The sequence below is a fragment of the Pan troglodytes genome, chromosome 23 (genome assembly GCF_028858775.2).
Source record: "Pan troglodytes isolate AG18354 chromosome 23, NHGRI_mPanTro3-v2.0_pri, whole genome shotgun sequence".
Classification (NCBI taxonomy): Eukaryota; Metazoa; Chordata; class Mammalia; order Primates; family Hominidae; genus Pan; species Pan troglodytes.
In genome coordinates, this window is record NC_086016.1 from 11843925 (window position 1) to 11856130 (window position 12206).

The 12206-nt window shown below is 37.9% G+C and overlaps 1 pseudogene; it reads right to left on the bottom strand.

The window, feature by feature from the left end:
• Window positions 1–4820: 4820 nt before the first annotated feature.
• Window positions 4821–4935, bottom strand: LOC129138582 (small nucleolar RNA SNORA70; annotated as a pseudogene).
• Between the last annotated feature and the right edge of the window lie 7271 nt (window positions 4936–12206).

Genomic DNA, 12206 nt, shown 5'->3' on the forward strand with positions numbered 1-12206 from the left:
ATGCACACACATACACACACAGACATGAGAGGATTTAATTGGATAATATTTTGCTGAAGTTTTTGAAATCTAAATTCATCATCTAAATACATATTTGTCTACAGGACATTTTCTTGAAATGTCGTTTTTATGGTTTTGGTATGGGGATAATGGTAGACTCATAAAACATGTTGAAAAGTGTTTCCTCTTATTATTTTGAAATACGTCCCATCAATACCTAATTTATTGAGGGTTTTTAGCATGAAGGGTTGTTGAATTTTGTCAAAGGCTTTTTCTGCATCTATTGAGATAATCATGTGGTTTTTGTCTTTTGCTCTGTTTATATGCTGGATTACATTTATTGATTTGCGTATATTGAACCAGCCTTGCATCCCAGGGATGAAGCCCATTTGATCATGGTGAATAAGCTTTCTGATGTGCTGCTGGATTCATTTTGCCAGTAATTTATTGAGGATTTTTGCATCAATGTTCATCAAGGATATTGGTCTAAAATTCTCTTTTTTTGTTGTGTCTCTGCCTGGCTTTGGTATCAGAATGATGCTGGCCTCGTAAAAAGAGTTAGGGAGGATTCCCTCCTTTTCTATTCATTGCAATAGTTTCAGAAGGAATGGTACCAGTTCCTCCTTGTACCAAATGCTCATCATCACTGGCCATCAGAGAAATACAAATCAAAACCACTATGAGATATCATCTCACACCAGTTAGAATGGCAATCATTCAAAAGTCAGGAAACAACAGGTGCTGGAGAGGATGTGGAGAAATAGGAACACTTTTACACTGTTGGTGGGACTGTAAACTAGTTCAACCATTGTGGAAGTCAGTGTGGCGATGCCTCAGGGATCTAGAACTGGAAATGCCATTTGACCCAGCCATCCCATTACTGGGTATATACCCAAAGGACTATAAATCATGCTGCTATAAAGACACATGCACACATATGTTTATTGCGGCATTATTCACAATAGCAAAGACTTGGAACCAACCCAAATGTCCAACAATGATAGACTGGATTAAGAAAATGTGGCACATATACACGATGGAATACTATGCAGCCATAAAAAATGATGAGTTCATATCCTTTGTAGGGACATGGATGAAATTGGAAATCATCATTCTCAGTAAACTATCGCAAGAACAAAAAACCAAACACCGCATATTCTCACTCAGAGGTGGGAATTGAACAATGAGATCACATGGACACAGGAAAGGGAATATCATACTCTGGGGACTGTTGTGGGGTGGGGGGAGGGGGGAGGGATAGCATTGGGAGATATACCTAATGCTAGATGACGAGTTAGTGGGTGCAGTGCACCAGCATGGCACATGTATACATATGTAACTAACCTGCACAATGTGCGCATGTACCCTAAAACTTAAAGTATAGTAAAAAAAAATACAAAGCAACCTCTTATTAAAAAAAAAAAGTGTTTCCTCTTTTTTATTTCTTAATCTTTTGTGTAATGTATAAATTATATCTCCTTAAATATTAGTAAAATTTGTCAGTTCATTTATCTAGGTGGGTATTAATAAATTTAAGACATATATATAGGGATGTGCATGTTATTGCTTTCTTTTTGAGTTTGCCTTAGTTTGTATCTTTTGAGGGATTTATACACTTAATCTAAATTAACTAATTTACATTTATAAATTTCATCATGGTATTCATTTAGTTATCCTTAAACTGTTGTAGGACAATGGAAATGTTACTTCTATCATTCTTTTTTTGTTGTTTGTTTATTTGTTTTGAGACAGAGTCCCGTTCTGTCGCCCGGGCTTGAGTGCAGTGGCCTGATCTCTACTCACTGCAAATTCCACCTTTCAGCTTCAAGCAACTCTTGTGCCTCAGCCCCCTGAGTAGCTGGGAATGCAGGCATGCGTCATCGCGCTCAGCTAATTTTTGTATTTTTAGTAGAGACAGGGTTTCACTATGTTGGCCAGGCTGGTCTGGAACTCCTGACCTCAAACGATCCGCCTGCCTTGGCCTCCCAAAGTGCTGGGATTACAGGCATGAGCCACCACCCCCAGCCACTTCTATCATTCTTAAAATTTGTAAATTATTTATTTCCTATTATTTTCTCCTTAGTCTGGCCAGAGATTTAACAATTTTATTGATCACTTCAAAGATCTAAATTTAGTTTAATTTACTTAGCTATATAATTTTTCTCCGTTTAATGTTGTTTATTTCTTCATTAACCTTTATTATTTTCTTCTTTCTGATTGCTTCAGAATTAATTTGTTCTCATTTTTATAATAACAAGTTGGAAGCTTTCATCATAATTTCAAGGTAATTTTTCTTTTCTAATGCAAGCTCTTAATGGGATAGATTTTTCCCTAAACACAGAAATTTCCACATTTTGATATGTTATACTTTTATAAATTTCTCTTACTTTTGGCTAGGTTCATGTTTAAATATACATATGTGCAAGAATATTTTCCCTTGATTTATATGGATTTAGAGGTTAAAAAAAGGCAAAAAAATTATTTTGGAAATTTCTAGGAGACTTAGTTCACCATAATTGTTACATAATTGTGCATATGTTGCAAGTAATGTATTGAGAAAAGTATTTATATCTGTATACACATTTGGTCCTTAATGATGAAATTAATGCACAGTTGTCTAACTATAATAATTTCCTTATAATCACACTGGTTTTCCTTTGGTGCCACAAGATGATGAATCTCACTTTAGTGTGACCAAGCAAAATGAGGTACAAAAACAGTCCAATCAATGTGAAAATATCTCAAATTCATATGAATTTTTAAAATATTTTATATGTAAATTAAATTAGAAATTAAATATATATAATATATTTTATTTCAGACATATTTGCTTGCCTTTTGGAACTCAAAGTTCAAAACCTTCTATTGTCATCTTTAAATAACTAATTTTTAAGTTAATTTCTACTTGGTTCTATGAAAATACTACCACACAATGTGGAGATAAAGAAAACATTTACAGAAAAATTGTCCATATGGACACATTTTAAACAGATGATCTAATTAGCATAATAGCCACCAAACTGGTAAATAAACAGTTTTGTTGATTTGCTGCTTAATCAGCATCTATTCAGAATTCTGTAATATTGTTTAGTAAAACCGTTTATTTCCATCCATAAATGTATTTTATAAATTTATGCCCAGTAAACTTCCAGGTAAACCATCGAAATATTAACTGTTTTCTACAAGTGATGGTCTTTTTTTTAAGCTGCTTTCTATAGTGAATTGATGAGAGTGAATGAAGATTAAAATGCTTATTCTGTAATAAAAGCCAATGCCAGCATGCTGATATATAATCTCTATAGATCAAAAAATATTCATGACTTATTCTCAGATTTTTAATAGTGGCTCTAAGCAGTCTTAAAAATTTATTATTTAGACACCCTATCCTATATTTTAAAAATATTTTCTTAGTATACTGTGGATGTTATACAAGTCATATAATGGATAGAGAATTTCTTACATAAATTTACAATATAATTTTTTAAAATAAAACTTTTGTGAAATTATTTTCAAATGTTATAAATGTTAATGAGTTTTGTTATATTGGTTCCAATATTTCTCATATATGGAAAATGTCATTTTCCCTGGGAATTAATATTTGGAGCTGGTGTTTAAGAAAAACCATGTTTGATGTTGGAAAATGCTATGTCCGGTATAACTATAGATGTTTGGAAAGCAGCTCAGTTATGCTAAAGATAAAGAAAGGAGAGAAAAATGACAGAAGGGGAGGTTTGAACAAAACAAAATAATACCTGAAAATGTTGAATGGATATGTAATATTTGTGAATGTTTATGTTCTCTATTTCACCATTATTTAAACATTTATATTTTCAAAGGGAGACAATAATTATATTTTGAAATCATTTTATTTTTTTATAGAGTGCTGTATTTTTTCTTTTCAATTTCAATTTGGTGAGCAAACAAAATCAGTCAGAATATTATACATAATTAGGTTTCCTTTTTGAGATTTGTTGAAACTCTTTATCCTTTATGTATGTATTTCAAGTAGTATAATAAAAAAGAAATATAAAATGATTAGATATACATAAAAGTATTGTAGATTATGTTTTTCATATTTTCTTTCTTTTAATGTATTTTGCAGATATAGCCATTCCAGATTATGATTTCACAAACTAAGATGATTCTCAGCAGGGAAGCTTTACTGCATGTCGTTTTCATCAAAGGGAGCTTAGTTTATTTGCCTGTCTGAATATTGACATTATATTACTAATTTACACATTGGGGAAAGGGTCAAGAGAACTCCAAATTTTTGTTGACTTGATATTAACCTGAAAGGGGAATGTTAATAACTGACAAAATATATCCACGGTAGTTAGACATCAAGTTGTGTTTATTTTTTAATCTACTGCATATTATTGAATTATTTATATAGATAGATAGATAGATAGATAGATAGATTTATTAGATGTACAGGAAATAGAATTCACTGGTGGGCATGCGTAAAGAGGGGGCAGCTCTTTTCTAATGCAGGGCTAGCTGCTTGTCCAGGGGCCCATGATTCCAGGGCTATATTTGGCCCCACAGCCATCCAGGATGAGTTGTTTCTCAGCCACCAAGTCTTAAAATGTATATGCATTAAACTTAGTAAAATCGCACTTCTTTGAGATGTGGCTTTTTGGGCATTCACTGAACTTGAATTTGGCCCTAAATAAGGCCTCAATCACATGCTCCAGGGTTTGCAGCTTGGTATGGATGAACATGGCCAATGTGAACTCTGACCTCTGGGTCCTGAGGCTTTCCAAAGGCATACTACATCCGGTCTTAAACCTAGACTAGGGAAAGCACTAGATCCAAGACATAAATGTCCAATGGCAAAGGCTGTTGCACACAAGGAACAGGCTGCTGTACACTACCTAGGATGCTGCTGTTTGCAGCCCTTGCACACCAGGCCCCATGTGGCTTAATTGATTGTAGAAATTATTTTATATATTAAGTTTTTGGGGATTCATATCTTTTATTCAAGATAGCTAAATGTAATTTATATTAGACCATATACAGTAAGTTGTAAATTATAGAAGTTGTGCTTATCAAAATCATATTCAGTGGGCAATATGGCCTTTAATATAATGAAGTTTATTGATAAAAATTAAAATAAAATAAAGTGGTTTTGTAGTGCTCTTGTATGTCAACTAAAACAAATTAACAAAACCTATTGAAACCCATAATCATTTAGACTATATACTTACACTTTGGGAGGCCAAGGTGGGCAGATCACCTGAGGTCAGGAGTTCAAGATGAGCCTGGCCAACATAATGACATCCCATCTTTACTAAAAACACAAAAATTAAACAGGCGTGGTGGTGCATGCCTGTAATTTCAGCTACTCAGGAGGCTGAGGCAGGGAGAACTGCTTGAACTTGGGAAGGGGAGGTTACAGTGAGCCAAGACTGGGCCACTGAACTCCAACCTGGGTGACAGAGGGAGACTCAATCTCAAAAACAAACAAACAAACAAACAAAAACACAACAAAAAAACTATCTACTTAAATACCATTCTATTAAAATAAATATTTTTCTGTGATCTTAGGTTTGTTTTGTCTCAATAATATAAATAGTGTATTGGTTGTCTCAAAGTGTTAAATGGAAGCATATTTTATGGCATTGCTGAAATATCTACCAACTTTTCTTACTGTAAGTTATGCAATGGTGCATTGATTAATGCATTGGAACTTGTTAAGCAGTTTGCATGTCTGAAAAACCAAGGTTCAGAGGTATGTAGGTTAAATCCGGCAATCAAATATCAGAGATATTTCAGAATATTATTTTTGTATACCAGAAAACACTTTTCAAAAAAAAAAAGTAAGGTCATTAGGAAGGCATTGTAAGGTTAATCTTTTCCAGCAAAGCTATTACATTTATTTTTCTGGAGTTCTTTAGTTATAAAAAGTAGAATGTAGTTATAGGATCTAGTCAGCGTTAAATTGATTGAAAAAATGAAAAACACTGTTTCATTTTTAAATAGATTAACAATTAAGCAAGTTGTTTATGTTGTCCCACTGATATACTAGAATGTGCTACATTCTTTTGGGCATCTTTTAGACCATAGGGCTAAAATTTTGAGAATGACAGAGAGACAATTAGGAGCTCAGCACAAAGCAAAATGTTATGAATCAGGAAAATAAATAGAACAGAGATCAAAATTAGATAGATGCAGAATTGGAAAGATACTGAAAACAAGAGATGGAACTGCAGAAAATACTATGGCAGATCATTCATTCCTTTGAATAGTGAAAGTAGTTAATACAATGGCTAACAATTGAAATGAAAAACCAGACCCAGATGAAAAAATGCAAACCAGTAAACTTACCTAGTCCTATCATTTTACTCAATTGTAGGAAATACATGAAAAGAAAGTTGTTCATTATGAATCCTTTGTTCTAACATGGGCAGAAGGCACCACTAAACCTTTCTCATTTTTTTACTCAAATGTTTGTGTTTTCTCATAGAACTTATAATTTTAATTTATTTTTCAATATATGTTTCCCGTACAGTCTAGTTGGATTCATAGTTGCAATGTTTCATGTGGTATATTTGCTCCCTATGGAATAGAACATAATATTAATCTTTAGATGTGTCACTAGAGAGATTTGTATATATCCACATAAATCTACAGTTGCAACTAGAAAAATTATCCTGTGAAAATTTTGTGATATGAATGTCTTTCAACTTTTTAAAAAGTAAAGAGAAAGTGATGAACAAATATGAGTTGGAAATCAGAATGAACAAATCATGAAATTATAGTGTACCCCTTCAAAAATTTGGAAAATTAAGAGAAATCGGTAGAACAGCTGTATTATCATTTACAAAAATGTTTCTCTACCTATAGAACAAACAATTACTTTGTCTTCTAATTTCCAAATAACTTACAGAACATTTATTTCCTACTGTCACTGGAATGGCAGGCTGGCAGGCTCAGTTGGTAGCCCAATTGGTTCCTCACATCAAAAGATTCCCTTTATTATTTCCTTATTTTCTCTTTAATTCTGGCACTCCTTCATGATTGAACTTACAGATGTTCTTTTGTCTGCTAATTTTCGAGTAAGCCTGTGCTCTCTATAACTTTCAGTCTCAATATCCTTCTACCATCAGCCTTTTGTCTAAACATTCTTATTCTGGTTTGTTTCCCTGAACTCTTGACATCAATCTCTGTTCCTTCAATATTCTGTTTCTTCTACTGGAAGCACTCTTTCCCAGATTTCACCCACTTTACTCTTCTCAATCTCTGTGTCTGAGTTAAATGCTTCCTTAGGTTTCTATGTAGGACTGTCTGTCCATCTGTAATTTTTCTATATCTATCATGTTAACATACTTACATCCTTTACTGAAAAATGTCTCCTTTAAAAAAAAAAATCAATGTGTTTGTTTACTTCCTTAAAATGCCCTCTAAACTGCAAGGTCAAAGAAGGTAAGTATGATATTTGGATATTAATATCTACCACTTAATACAGAAACTATTCTAGCACTTGTAGAGGCAGTATAAGACATAATTTTAGAACTCTAAAATAAAAACTCATAAACTGAAGTTAAATATCCATTTCCCACTGCTATCTCCTTTTCCTTTTAACACATTGATATCATTTGGATCTGTGTCCCCACCCAAATCACATGTCAAACTGTAAGTCCCACTGTTGGAGGTGGGGCCTGTTGGGAGGCAATTGGATCATTGGGCGGTTTCTCTTAAATGGTTTAGCACCATCTCCTTGGTGTTGTTCTTGTGACAGTGAGTGAGTTATTGTGAGTCTGGTTGGTAAAAGTGTATAACACCTCCCCACCTCTCACTCTTCTTCCTGCTTCCAGCCATGTGAAGTGCTGGCTTCCCCTTCACCTTCTGCCATGATTGTTAGCTTACTGAGGCCCCTGCAGAAGCCCAGTAGATGCATCATGTTTCTGTATAATGTGCAGAGCCATGAGCCAATTAAACTGCTTTTCTTTATAAATTACCCAGTCTCAGGTATTTCTTTAGAGCAATGTAAGAAAGGACTAATATAGAAAATTGGTAGAGGAAAATGATATTGTTGTAAACCTACTGGAAAATGTGAAAGTGGCTTTGAAACTGGATAGTGGGCAGAGATTGGAAGGGTTTGGAGAGATCAGAAGAAGACAGGAAGATGAGGGCAAGTTTTGAACTTACTAGAGTCTTGTTACATTGTTGTGACCAAGCTACTGATAGAGACACACAATGAAGTCCAGGCTGAGGAGGTCTCAGATGGAGATAAGGAACTTAATGGGAACTGGAGCAAAGGTGACTTTAGTTAGGCATTAGTAAAAAGGTTGGCTGCACTGTGCGCCTGCTCTAGGGATCTGTGGAATTTTGAACTTGAGAGTATCTCAAGTTCTGGTGGGTATCTGGTGGAAAAAATTTCTAAGCAGCAAAGCATTCAGGAGGTAATCTCACTACTTCTAACAAACTATTTTGATGTGTGTGAGCAAAGAAATGACCTCAAACTGAAACTTATATTTAGAAGGGAAGCAGAGTGTAGAAACTTGAAAAATTTGCAGTCTGGCCATGTGGTAGAACAAAAAGCCCATTTTCAGGAGAGAAATTCAAGGAAGCTGCAGAAACTTGCTTAACTAAAAGGAAGGCACATGCTGATAGCCAAGAAAATGAGGGATACCCTCCAGGCCATTTCAGAGACCTTTGTGGCAGCTCCTCCCATCACAGGCTCAGAGGACAATGAAGGAAGAATGGGACACCACTACATGCATCTCATCTGTTGCAGCTCTAGCCATGGCTCCAAGTGGCCCAGGTACAGCTCAGGATGCTGCTCCAGAGGGTTCAAGCCATAAGTCTTGATGGCTTCCATGTGGCATTAAGCCTGAGGGTGCACAGAGTACAAGAGTTGAGGCTAGATTTCAGAGAATGTATGAACAAACCTAGATGTACAGTCAGAAATCTGCTGCAGGGTCAGAGCCCTGATGGAGAATCTCTACAAGGGCACTGAAGAGGGGAAAGGTGGGGTTGGAGCCACCACACAGTGTCCCTACTGGACCACTATCTAGGGGAGCTATGAGAAGAGGGACAGTATTTTCCAGACCCCAGAATGGTAGATCCACCAGCACTTGTACCGTGTGCCTGGAAATGGTGCAAGCACTCAACACCAGCCCTTGAGAGCAGCTGTAGGAGCTGAACCCTGCAAAGTCACAGGAGTGGAGCAGCACAAGGCTTTGGGAGCTCACCCCTTGCAGTGGTATGCCCTGGATGGCATCAAAGGAGATTGTTAAGCTTTAAGACTTAATAACTTTCCTACTGGGTTTCAGACTTGCATGGGGCCCGTAGCCCCTTACTTTTGGCCAATTTCTCCCTTTTGAAATGGGAGTATTTATCCAATCCCTGTACCCCCATTATACATTATATCTCGGGAGTTTTTTTTTTTTAATTTTACAGGGTCTTAGGCAGAAGGGGCTTGCCTCATCTCAGATAAGACTTCAGACTTTGGATGTTTGAGTTAATGCTGAAGTGAGTTAAGACTTTGGGGGACTGATGGGAAGGCATGATTATATTTTGCAAACTGAGAAAGACATAAAATTTGGGAGGGACTAGGGCAAAATAATATGGTTTGGATCTATGTTCCCAACCAAATCTCATGTCAAATTGTAATACCCAGTGTCGGAGGTGGGGCCTGATGGGAGGTTATTGGAATGTGGAGTGGTTTCTTTTTAATGGTTTAATACCATTTCCTTGGTGCTATTCTTATGATAGTGAGTGAGTGAGTTATTATGAAATCTGGTTGTTAAAAGGGTGTAGCACCTCCCCACCTCTCACTTTTCTTCCTGCTCCCAGCTATATGAAGCACCGGCTCCCTCTTCATTTTCCCACCATGGTTATACATTTCATGAGGCCTCCCCAGATGCCCAGCAGATGCAACATTCTTTCTGTACAGCATGCAGAACTGTGAGTCAGTTAAACCTCTTTTCTTTATAAATTACCCAATCTCAGGTATTTCTTTATAGCAATGCAATAATGGACTAATACACACCTAATAATATTATTTCCTTGAATCACGCAATCAATTACCAAAATTCTCTGTGTGAAATGGCTGGCTTCGGAGACTAGCGGAGGAGCCAAGATGGCCGAATAGGAACAGCTCCTGTCTACAGCTCCCAGCGTGAGCGACGCAGAAGACGGTGATTTCTGCATTTCCATCTGAGGTACCGGGTTCATCTCACTAGGGAGTGCCAGACAGTGGGTGCAGGCCAGTGGGTGCGCGCACCGGGTGCGAGCCGAAGCAGGGCGAGGCATTACCTCACCTGGGAAGCGCAAGGGGTCAGGGAGTTCCCTTTCCGGGTCAAAGAAAGAGGTGATGGACTCACCTGGAAAACCGGGTCACTCCCACCCGAATATTGCGCTTTTCAGACCGGCTTAAAAAACGGCGCACCACGAGACTATATCCCACACCTGGCTCGGAGGGTCCTACACCCACGGAATCTCGCTGATTGCTAGCACAGCAGTCTGAGATCAAACTGCAAGGCGGCAGCGAGGCTGGGGGAGGGGCGCCCGCCATTGCCCAGGCTTGCTTAGGTAAACAAAGCAGCCGGGAAGCTCGAACTGGGTGGAGCCCACCACAGCTCAAGGAGGCCTGCCTGCCTCTGTAGGCTCCACCTCTGGGGGCAGGGCACAGACAAACAAAAAGACAGCAGTAACCTCTGCAGACTTAAATGTCCCTGTCTGACAGCTTTGAAGAGAGCAGTGGTTCTCCCAGCACGCAGCTGGAGATCTGAGAACGGGCAGACTGCCTCCTCAAGTGGGTCCCTGACCCCTGACCCCCGAGCAGCCTAACTGGGAGTCACCCCCCAGCAGGGGCACACTGACACCTCACACGGCAGGGTATTCCAACACACCTGCAGCTGAGGGTCCTGTCTGTTAGAAGGAAAACTAACAAACAGAAAGGACATCCACACCAAAAACCCATCTGTACATCACCATCATCAAAGACCAAAAGTAGATAAAACCACAAAGATGGGGAAAAAACAGAACAGAAAAACAGGAAACTCTAAAATGCAGAGCGCCTCTCCTCCTCCAAAGGAAGGCAGTTCCTCACCAGCAATGGAACAAAGCTGGATGGAGAATGATTTTGACGAGCTGAGAGAAGAAGGCTTCAGACGATCAAATTACTCCGAGCTATGGGAGGACATTCAAACCAAAGGCAAAGAAGTTGAAAACTTTGAAAAAAATTTAGAAGAATGTATAACTAGAATAACCAATACAGAGAAGTGCTTAAAGGAGCTGATGGAGCTGAAAACCAAGGCTCAAGAACTACGTGAAGAATGCAGAAGCCTCAGGAGCCAACGCGATCAACTGGAAGAAAGGGTATCAGCAATGGAAGATGAAATGAATGAAATGAAGCGAGAAGGGAAGTCTAGAGAAAAAAGAATAAAAAGAAATGAGCAAAGCCTCCAAGAAATATGGGACTATGTGAAAAGACCAAATCTACGTCTGATTGGTGTACCTGAAAGTGATGCGGAGAATGAAACCAAGTTGGAAAACACTCTGCAGGATATTATCCAGGAGAACTTCCCCAATCTAGCAAGGCAGGCCAACGTTCAGATTCAGGAAATACAGAGAACGCCACAAAGATACTCCTCGAGAAGAGCAACTCCAAGACACATAATTGTCAGATTCACCAAAGTTGAAATGAAGGAAAAAATGTTAAGGGCAGCCAGACAGAAAGGTCGGGTTACCCTCAAAGGGAAGCCCATCAGACTAACAGCGGATCTCTTGGCAGAAACCCTACAAGCCAGAAGAGAGTGGGGGCCAATATTCAACATTCTTAAAGAAAAGAATTTTCAACTCAGAATTTCATATCCAGCCAAACTAAGCTTCATAAGTGAAGGAGAAATAAAATACTTTACCGACAAGCAAATGCTGACCGATTTTGTCACCACCAGGCCTGCCCTAAAAGAGCTCCTGAAGGAAGCACTAAACATGGAAAGGAACAACCAGTACCAGCCGCTGCAAAATCATGCCAAAATGTAAAGACCATCAAGACTAGGAAGAAACTGCATAAACTAACAAGCAAAATCACCAGCTAACATCATAATGACAGGATCAAATTCACACATAACAATATTAACTTTAAATGTAAATGGACTAAATTCTCCAATTAAAAGACACAGACTGGCAAGTTGGATAAAGAGTCAAGACCCATCAGTGTGCTGTATTCAGGAAACCCATCTCACGTGCAGAGA